Source organism: Xiphias gladius, chromosome 17, assembly GCF_016859285.1.
Source record: "Xiphias gladius isolate SHS-SW01 ecotype Sanya breed wild chromosome 17, ASM1685928v1, whole genome shotgun sequence".
Taxonomy (NCBI): domain Eukaryota; kingdom Metazoa; phylum Chordata; class Actinopteri; order Istiophoriformes; family Xiphiidae; genus Xiphias; species Xiphias gladius.
In genome coordinates, this window is record NC_053416.1 from 27,618,390 (window position 1) to 27,630,181 (window position 11,792).

Below are 11,792 nucleotides of genomic sequence, written 5' to 3' on the forward strand. Positions count from 1 at the left end.
TCAGCCATTCGTACATCGCATTCACGAACATACAAATGGCACAGCCATCAGGGGCAATTTGGGGTTCAGTATCTTGACCAAGGACACTGCACCATGAGGACTGCAGGGGCCGGAAATAAAACAACTGACCTTCCGGTTACCTCCTGAGCCACAGCCGCCTATAGCCACCCATGTAATCAGAAACGGCAATACAGATAATAAAACAAGTTTGTTGCATTAGGAGCAGTCATAGATACTTATCAGAGGGCTACTGTTACACCTATTTACAATTTCAAATTTAAAAACAGTAACAAACACCTTTTGGGGACCAGTCAGTGTTAAAAGAAACCTTTAAACTATACTGATTTGCGATATATGAACACAAGGCATCTCTTGAGGCGTTTGACATGGTGTTTGCATGGAGAGGATTCCATTCATGGGCCTCATTTTCTTCATGAGCATCAACATAAATATCTTCCTATTCGTCACTGTTCCTTCATAAGCTGCACTGTTTGTGAAATTTGTGAAGCAAACAACAGGCTGAGATGATAGTTTTGATTTTATTGATGTGGCAATCATACATCTTTAGTAGGCAGTCACCACATCCAATCATATTGCCTCTGCAATATGATTGGATGTGGTGACTGCACTAGACTGGCCAATCTCAAATAAATGGCCTGAACTCCACATTTGTGGCTAGTCTCCAGACACATATCACCACATGTTGCTCCACAAGCATGGGTTTCTGAATGTGGTTGTCTCTCTTTGAAGGTGATACTGGAGGATGTTGCACAACTGCAAGAATGTGGTCTTTCTCATTCTAAAATTTATCTTCCATATCTTCCACTTTTCCAGCTGCAGCTGGAAAAGCAGCTCCGGTGTCTTGTCATTGAGATGGGATATACTGCTTTTATTTCTTCCAGGTGTCTCACAGAATGGTTATGGGGATTAAAGTGACACTCTGCCTGCTGGTATGTATACTGACCCTCCCTTAAAGACAGCGACCTTCTTAGATGACCAAACCCTCAGGTAGCTCTGATGGCACAACAGGAACAAACAACAGGCTCTGTCCTGCAAACTGGGCTCCAAAATGTGCAAGGACATATGTGATAGTTAGCTGTTCTCCAGCCAGGCATATTCCCCTCTTCTCTGTCTGAACTATCCCCACAGACTGACTTGAATGTGGTAGCTGTAGTAACTTTAATATGATTTTGGCTGTTTTTACTGAGAAATCCCTGAGAAAGACCTATGAGAGTGTGGTCTACAAACACTGAATCAGGGTGAGAAGACTTTGGATGCCAGACACTAAACATTAGCATCTTGGCAACTGCTATCAGCTGCGACAGTCAGTCCCAGATGCCAGACACTAAACATTAGCATCTTGGCAACTGCTGTCAGCTGCGACAATCAGTGACAGGCTAGAGAGAGAGATTCTGTAAATAAGGCAGAGATGAGGCCCTGGACGTCGGATGCTGAAACGTCACTGTGGGGAAAAGAGGAGTGGTTTGACCTATATTCCCGCAGGGAGTGCAATAAATGGCTTAGGAAGCTTCGGTGAGCATGACCAGTAATTCAGTGTACATTTGTAGAGAGCAGCTTTGCTGAAGAATGATTTGTGCTACTGAAAATCAGTGCCAAATGTGAATCAAGTTATTGCCTTCTCTCTGAATAGAAGGAGCAGATCACATCATAGTAGATACCAAAAGCTACTGGAAACTCACTGATGGATAAGTCCCTGATTAACAAGGAATCACTGCATGGTGGTGATCAGGGTGTTGCCTGCAGCAACTCTAATGCCTGGAGTAGCAGATGAGGCTAAGTGACCCAGAGAACAAGTAAGAGAAAAGACATCTCCCCTCTTAGGCTGAGGAGCCTGAGTGGGACCTAATTACATGGTCCTTTTGCAGCCTCAAGCAGGCATCGAGGGGGGACCAGCTACTGGAGCAGATGCATCAGGAACAGGAAGTGGAGTATACTCAAAGGGATCACTGAAGACTGCTTGAGGGGGAGACCTGGAGCTGGATTATTTGCATTAATCTTTTGACTGGGCCAGGAGGAAAATCTGACTTGTCTGGAGGCGACCCCCTGTACAGAGCCACGTGATCGCTCCTACGCTGACCGAGAGGGAGAGAATGTAAATAATTAGAGTATGTATGAAGATAGTCTTCCTGATTGAAATTTTGTTAAGCTTCATTCGTCCTTCAGTACAGCCTCCCCTCTCTGACCCCAGATCTTCAAAACTTTTCTCAAAGTCACTTCTGATGGTGTGAGGGGTGCATGCTGAGTGATTTCCCTTCCTGTCCATTACAACTGTTGGGTACTTGGGTACCCAAAAGCTTCAATCTTCTCCTCCATACCGCGGCATACCTCTGCCTGCCTCTGGGTCAGCTGAAGCTCTAGTTTTAGTCCTCCTATTTCACTAGGCTTAGTTTGTTGTATTTCTGCTTTGTCGGTAACATGTTCTGCCAATGACTGTACAAAAACAAAAAAACAAAAAACTGAAGATCACTGATAAACTCCTGGAACAGCTGAAAATTCCTCACTCTCTTCAGTCTCATCTAAAGTGCTCTCTGCTAAACAAATCAGGCCCTCACAGGAATGTCTTCAGTGTGTTAGTAGAGTTAAGATATTGCCATGCCTTGATGAGCTTCTCAAGTGTCCTCAGCACTGTGCTGATCTCATCCTAGAGCTGCTCCTCTATTCAATATCTACCAGTTGCGGTAATTTGACAAAATACATACATACAATTCATTCTGAAACAGGACTATCTTAGCTGACTACATACTTATTAGTTACTTTCAGAACCTGCAATAGAGGAGCTTTTAAACTACTAGTAGGTTATTATTAATAAAATGAAGCATCACTTTACCTAAATTCTTTACCAGTTTACAATTGAATCAGCATAGCTGGCAATCCTTTGAAAGTAACAAGTCTCCAATTCAGCGATGCTAATTCTAGTTAACTATAGATAACTTACCTATGGAGCTATAAAGGAAGATTTTTTTGGTTTAATCTATGCATACAAATACTGGGCTTGAGAGAAAATGTATCGCTGCCCCTGAGACTTTTTCCTATATCAGTGTTGGACGAGATGTCCACTGCAATGAGAATATAAGTGTGCAGGTTAAATTTCTTTTTTTTACAAGATAAACCCGAGCTCCGCCTTGCTGGTTGGTACTCCATCTTCTTTTCTAAAAAATGAACTTAACTTCATCAGGAAATAATGGTGTCATGCTTTCCATATTTGGTTTCATCCTCCATATCCACCTGGAAATAATGATATCAGTCTCTTTGGAAGAAATCAAAAATCAATGTTAAAAGTCAAAATCAACGTTCAATACATTGTGGTTTATACTGTAACACAGAGTATATTCTTAATACTGTATACTTTGGAAAACAGTGTACTTCTTAGGATTTTACTACTACAGCAAGCAGAACAGGAATCCAAAAACATGTAATCCAAAACACATGAAACAAGAACCAAGGTCAATACATGGTAACACAAAAACAGGTAATCCCACTAAGAGCTACTTTTTCTTCTTCTTTAAGTTTTTACAGTAGCTAGCATCCATGGAGTTGCATTATTTCCATCTACTGGATTTAACTACATCTGCAAATCCTCAAATTCTCCTTAAAAGATCAGTTCTCATGACAAAATCAAATAAGTATCTTCAACTTTGCCCACTTTCACCGCAGTCAAGTACCCTTTGCACTCCTGTTCTCTTTACCCCTACTTTCTGCATTCCTGTCATCATGCCCTGTCTTTCCATTGTATATTTCCTGCAAGTAATGAACACATGTTCAACTGTGTGTCTGGTGACAAACATGACACAGACCAGATGGATGTTTTCCATTTCTTGCTGTGGTCTTGTTCCCTATTGAGACAAAAATTTCCTCCACCAAGTTCTTTTTGTTTGTCTTTTTGTCCTCCTTAATACCGCCTGAGCTTTTTTTGTATCGTATCAGGCTTAAATTAAGAGACCTTTTCAGTACTTTAAATGCCCTGTTTCTCACTGCCTCTTTACGCATATCATGCCACCATTGAACCATTTTCCTCTTTACTTTGCCTTTACTCTTAGGAATTGATACTAAAGCAGCTTTAAGTATGCCTTCTTTTATTTTGTTGTACGCAACTTCTATATCCATATAATCTATTTGTAATAGTAATCTATCACTTTCTTTCTTAAATACCTCCCAATTTGCTTTTCCAAACTTTCCATCTCTGCTCCCTGTTATAAGTGGATTATTGTTTATTTTGCATAATATAGGGTAATGGTCACTCCCTATGGTTCCTTCTTTATATACTTTCCAGTAACATACTGCGGCAATATAATTTGATACCAGTGTAAGGTCAAGTACTGATTCCTTCCCTGAAACGATATTTATTTTTGGTTTTACTACCATCATTTAAACACACTAAATTATTTTCATCCAACAAATCCTCTATTACCTGCCCATTACCATCTATTTTCTCAATCCCCAATAGTGAGTTATTGGCATTAAAGTTTCCACACCACACAATTTTGGTTTTGTCTAGTCTTTTTAGGTCTTTTAGCTTATCTAACATTAACCTTTGACATGGATTGTAATCATTTACTATCACCAAATTCTTCGTTCCTACCACGTATTCCTGCTCATTTCCTAGCTCTAATATTCTATAAGGAATCCCTTCTCTAATAAAAGTAGTACACCCAACACCTCCTCCATCTTTCCTATCTTGCCTGATTCCCACAAAACCATACATCACAAACTCAAAGTTAGGATTCAGCCATGTTTCTTGAATACATAATATATCTGGTTTCTCACTTCTGTTCTCTATAAATTGCTTAAAGTCCTGTCCATTAGCTCCACTTAGGTTAGGCTCCTTCCCCTTCCATATTCGTGTTCACCCCCCCCCCCCCCCCCCCCACACACACACACACACACACACACACCCAGCACACCTCAGTTTTCCTTTAAACTCTGGCTATATGCCAATTTTCCTGCCAATTGAAACATCTCATTGGTTTTGGTATAAATTCTCCGACAGTATGTCTTACAAATCCAAAGTATAGGTCTTTTGGGATTGTTTGTTTCCTCCAGTCCCCTTGTCATTCTTTTAGCACTTCTAACCATACTGTTTCGTATCTTCAAGTTCTCAACCATTTCTTTCATGGTAACAGCGATGTGGCACTCCAGCTACCACTCCCACACATACCTCATTTCTTTTTCCCCCACTCTTATTATTCTAACCATCTTCACTTTTGCTACATTGATCAGCTTCTTTGCTTTTTCTGTCTGCTGCCCTTCATGATTGCACCCCATCAACAAATTTCCATCTCCTAAAATTATATATTTCACCTCTCCTACTTGTGCTCTAATGATTTTAGTCAGTTTCACTGATCAATATTTTTTACACAGATAGGAAAAAAGTCCAGGGACATCTGGTGGGCAGAGGGAGAATGGCAGGTCTTGAGAAATGAGTAATGAGAAAATGAGAAATCATGGCTTTAGGAGGAATGAAAAGGAGCTGGAGACAGGGGCTGAGGGGGACTCAGGCAGCAGATTGTGACAGTATGATCCTGGTGGATGTTGAGCAGTTTCCAGGTGCAGCCAAACAGACCTGAGCCACACAACCTCCTGTCCATCATGAACACCCGGAAAGAGAAAAAAACTACACCAACACACACAATTGGCAAACTCAAGCACACCATTCACACATAGGAAAATGGAACACACATACAGGGGGATATTAAGTACACCTGTGGTTTTCTTGCCATGACAAGTCAAAATATCTGCTGTGAAAAAGGTCTATATCCCAGGCATTCTCATGCTTAGGTTACATTTCATATTGTTTTAGATGACAGTAATTCATGAATAAACAATGCATTTTAAAAATTTATTTGAAAATGCAGTTTGACAAAAGAAATAACTGGATTTCACAAATTGAATTAAGAATACAGATTTCAATCAGGCATTTGAAACGACAATTCCCTTTCCCATTTGTATTTCCATTTCCCCACTGTTTTTCATTTTCTTATTAGCTATTTGACTTGCTTATTCATTAAGTGTGTCCATTTAGCCTTTCCCTGACACTTTGGGCCTTGTGCTGATAAAATGAAATAAAACAATGCAAATTAGCCATGGGATGTTACAAGCTCTATGATTGGTTAGAGAGCTCCACCTGCCTCACACCCTAGCTATCTTTTCCAACAGTGCCAAGAAGACCATTTTAGGTGTGGAAGTGTATTTGCTTACACCAGGGCATTTTGCCTTGACTTTCACTCTCTTAAAATGTCCAAAACTAACATACAAAGAATTTTAAGGGACATTGCCAGTGAAATGAAGCGCCAGTCCTCAAAGTGTTGCACTGGTGGAGACACCCTCAGCTTCAGCACCCAAAATAAAAATCAGCAGTTTCAGAAATACTCAGACCAGCCCGTCTGTTATCAACAATCATGTCACAGATAAAACCACTGATATCACAGTTTTCCCCATTCTGATGTTTGATATGAACATTAACTGAAGCTCCTGATCTGTATCTGCAGGATTTTATGCATTGCACTGCTGCCACATGATTGGCTAGTTGGATAATTGCATGAACAAATAGGAAAACAAGTGTTCAGTGTGTGCACACTGTGTGTGCCACAAGAAACTGTGGGCTCTTCTCAAAAACTAGAAGGCTATGACTGTATTGCTGCAGGGGGACGTTCTCTCAGCTCAATTCCACACATAAGGACATCGTCTTAGGAAAGGCTTGACACTTTTGGGCGGGGGCGGAGGAAAATGTAAAAAAGATCAAAATTATTTTAATTTGTTTTGTTTTTTTTAAATAAATTGTAGCAGAAAGAATTTACTGCTTTTCTATTGGTTGAAACTTTGTTTCTTATGACTAGGTAGTGAGGACACCCCTCATTTTCATCACAAATACAATTAGGAGATAAACTGTGGATTTTGATCAAAGTTTTTCAAACTCTCTTGACCAACTAAGTGACCTTCTCACCTTTTTATTATAAACTCTTCAGATATGCTCAGGATTTACCACATGAACTTCTCACCCTCTAAAAAAGGTGTCAAAGGTACCATATGCCAGACCTGGCAACACCATGGTGAGACCCTCAACATACTATCGTACATTTTAAGAAACTTTCCAGGATGACACCAACTGACTTTCCCTTTGTTTAAAGTACATTTCTGAAAATAACTTGAATCTGTTGTTTATCTATATAGTAATCTAGTTAATATTGTTACAATTAGTTCAACAACCATGTTTTTCACTGATGTAAGATGACTGAGTTATTAACTCTAGATTTTATTAAATGTTCAATGTCTACCTTTTAATGAATAGTAGACCTCTGCGATTTTAGTGATTTTGAATATATGCATATACACACACCTCATTACATTGTTAATTAAATTAGTTGTTTTTTAACCCTTGTTCCTCTGTTAACAGTACTGAAGATCATTTTGATAGTTGACTTGTTTTATAACTATTCTGAAAATTCTCCCTACTGCACTGTGATTATCACTATATGCTTTTCTTCATATTCTATGTAGTATGCTCTCACATACAATATGTTTATCACTATCTATTGACAATAGTGAAAAGCTGAAGTGTGCGAAACTTCAATTTATTTAATATCCTTAATTTAAAAATCAGCTTGTGCTTCCCCTGTCTCTTCAAACAGAGATGAAGGATACTCATTGGAGGAAAGTCACAACTCGGCACAAATATCCAGTTGATAAAAAGAACCACACCCTACACTTGGGTGAGATACCCTTTGCACATTTTGCACTTTGACACATCTGGTACCTGAACTCTTTGCAGTTCTGTCTTTGTTTGACTTTGACTACATTTGGCTCTCCCTCAGTTTTTCCGTATTTCTTCTGTACTTCAAGATTTTTTTGTCATTTTACCTCATCAGGCTGTTCTACACTGACATTCCTACAATGTTTTTTTATTCCGTACTGCATCACAGAGTGGGCAAAATTTTACTTCTGCTGCCTATTATAAGAGTTGATTTTGGAAAATGCTCTGAATTATTAATGTTTATGCCCTAGAGAAATTATTCATTCCCACGGTGTTCTGTCCCGTTAATCCTAATTCGCACACTTTACTTCGCTATTGCCAAACTAAAGTAATCCAATTCATTTTATCCTTCACAGATCAATTTTATTCATCTGTTTGATTCAGACCTCATTACTCTCTGCAAATTACTAATGCTGCATTTATTCAGCTGCTTGTAGCCATTTAGTTGCAATAAATATCCTCATTTATCATTAAGTCGTTGTGTTGTGTTTTGTGTTCTTTAAAGGCAGAAACAAGAAATGCCTGAACTGAGAGCTTACTACTTCTGATTAAAGACTGATTAGTTAAATTAATTTACTAATTCGATTAATTAATTTCCTGCAGAAGAATTGCCTTCAACAAAGGCAATTAATTTCTTTACATCAACAATCTGGCCTTCTGTCTGCTACAAATACATTCCGAATCAGTGTAATTATACCATATCCACTGTAACAGGGTGTGTTCCTAAACCTTCTGAGCATAGTTCTGGTTTCTGTTAGATGGAGGTGGTTTTTCATGTCTACTAAACCATATGTGGCAACAAGTGAAAACCAACCCTGTTTAAATTCCATCCTAATTTCCACGCTTGTGGTCTTGAGTACATAAATGCGTATTCATGAGACTACAGGAAGTAGACAAGTGTGTGCCATGTCGGAAAAAATGCCAACACACAGTACACTTAACCTACACTTAATGTGCATGTTTCCTTTTACCACTTCAAAGTTGTATTCAGAGCTGTATCCCACAACTCACTACAGTGTCCTGTTCCACATCAGTGTGGTTGTTGGCGGTAGTGCACCTATAGACAGATTTTAGTACAATAATTATCAACAGACAATGAAGTAGTTGAAGTTTATGACATCTTGGATTCGATGTGAATATTATTATTCATGTCCAAACACGCAGTTATTGCAGACCCTCCATAGATGCGATGGTCATCATAATAATGACAATCTTTTCTTGTTGATGGGACTGATAAGAATAATATCACATACCTGACATGTTCAATAAATATTTGTTCGTAAATAATAAATACATAGTTCATAAACATTAAATACCATATCCTTTTAACAGAGATTTTGAGAAATATGATCCATCCTTAAAAGTCATATCAGACAGAAAACATTCAAAATAATATAATTTCCTTTTTATATGCAGTACCTAAATGCTTCTACATAACGTGATTTAATGTCTTTATTAACTGTATTCCTCCTCTCAGCTCCCAAATGTGTATTTTAATGATTATAAAACACACAGTCTGATTGTAATTGTAAATTGGATCCTACTTATTTGTTGCAACAAATTATCTAAGCACAATTGTGCCACGTATAGTATTTGTATTCTTGTGAGTGATGGGATGTCCTTATTAACCAAATATGTACCAGTGAGTTCTGATAAACCACCACAGGCTTGTGGTCTTAACTGGCACTTACGCTGTTAACTGATACTGATGGACTTCAAAATCCAACACAAGTGTAAATCTGAGCCCTGCTTGGGAGCCTAGGCCACAGCTTAATTAATTCGTGTTCCTATCGGTTTGGTGCCATATCACCATTCAGAGGTACTAGCGTAGGGCTCGAGTTGCTAGGACTTACCACGCTACCTCCTGCCTATCAACTAGGCTGTCAAGTTTGTAAAGGCTTTACGCATTGTGGAAGCGCACCAGGGTGAGCGAGAATGAATGCCTTCTCAAGTATATCAGATCACTTGGTAAAGTAATAATAATAACACAGAAACTTATTATTATCAGTGAACTCAGTTTTTTGACAAGAGTTCTCCTCTCCTCCTAGAAATGTGTTAGTGTCTGACAGAGATCCAAGGCACCAAGGCAGGTATGCCTCTCATTCTAAGATTAACTTTGGGTACAGGACCAAAAGGATGAAAAACTTCTGTCTTCCAATAGATCAAAATGATCTACTTGGTTTTATCTCAGCACAGCCACCAGTTGCCAATTTGTATCATGCATGAAGGCAGGCATGTACAAAGATCATTCCTAAAAGGGGCTTGAGCCCCTGTCTTTTTGACCATAGACCTAACAGGCTTTTTAAAATATGGCATCATCAATCTCTTAAGGCTTTTCTGACCCAATGTGAAATGGATCTGGTCAACATGCTAGGAGGAATACATCAAAGTATAACACATGTCATTTCCTTTTGCCAGTAAGTGGTGCTATGGCTATAGTTGAATATTAGTATGTAGTCTTCAGGCCAAGACTCTTATCAAACATGTGAAGATTGCGGATTTAACAATGTATATTTGAGTTACCACAACTTCCTTTTTCATGGCAAAATATCAAAATTCAGTGCACCACCACAACCACCAGAAAGCCATTCAGTAAAAAGTCTTCACAATAAAACATCCTCAAGGTCTTCAGGCTTTTCTGACCAACTTTGAGGTTGACCTGGTCAACCCACTAGGATGAGCACATCAAAGTACAAAACATGTCACTTCCTGTTGCGAGTGGCGCTATGACTATAATATATGAATATTGAAATGTAGATGTCTTCAGGATGTCTTATCAAATGTGACGTTAGGGGCTGATTTCAACTTATATTTCAATACAATACAATATAATTTATATTTCAGTTACCACAACTTCCTGTTTCATGGTGAAACATCGAAAATTGCCATGTTGCCACAGACGTACTGTTCAACAAAAAACTCAAAAGCTTCCCAATTTAGCATCGCAAAGGTGTTTAGATTAGACTGACCACATATGATGTTGATCGGATACATTTTTTTAGGAGGTATTTGTTAAATTACAAATTCTGAAAATGGCAAAAACTTGGCCAAAATTACACAGTAAATTCAAAATAGCTGACTTCCTGTTGGGTTTAGTTCATCGTACTAGGAGACTTTTTTTTAAATCTTGGCATTTTATATGTGCCTACCAAATGTACATCTTTTGCATCAGAAGATACCATATTTGGACGAGATGGTGGAGCTGGGTTAGAGCGAGGGGTGGATGTGACTGAGAACCTGAGGCCACTATGCACACCCACCTATACCGGTAACCAGACTTCACCAGGCTCTGGCTATGCCATGCTAAGTCGCTAACTAAGTTAGCTTCCATAATTCAAGGTAACCTTTATAGCTGTTACAGTAATCTTATTCATTATGTAAATCTAAGGTTACGTTAGCTAACTTAGTGAGACTTAACAGTGAGAGTGGGTTTTCAGTGTCATAAACTTACATTAAAAAACAATCATGCTATTACAGTAAATATTACTAGTCTTTTGTTAACTCTTTTTAGGCTACTTTTTGCAGGTTCTGTTCATTTCATTGTTGATGACAGGAGTTAAAACATCTATAGGAATGATTTATTTCTCTCTCTTCCAGAATAAATAACATTACTGTGCTCTGGGATTGATCATGGCATGTGCACCCACCCAATGCCACCCAAGTGAGTATTAGTTTTCTATTGCTATTTAAAGTAAAGCAGTACAGCACTGTTTTGTTTTTTTTTACAACTAAGCCTAGGTAATAATGAATTTTCAGATAACTGTGTGGAGCATATCTAATAAGAGTTTTGTTTATTTTGCCTTTTTCTCTATAGCCTACAATATGATATATTTCTCACTATTTCAAAGTTTTTCCATCTAGCAAATCAAATAATCCAGTCTGGATCATTGGGACAGCTACATCTGGCCCGGGGTCCAGAGAGCTACAGAACCCATAGAGAACAACCTTAGTATCTCCATCCACTGGTTTGGCAGGGGTTTTCTGAAGCAGAAGAGCCTTCTCCTCTTCTTCAACCAGAAGAAAA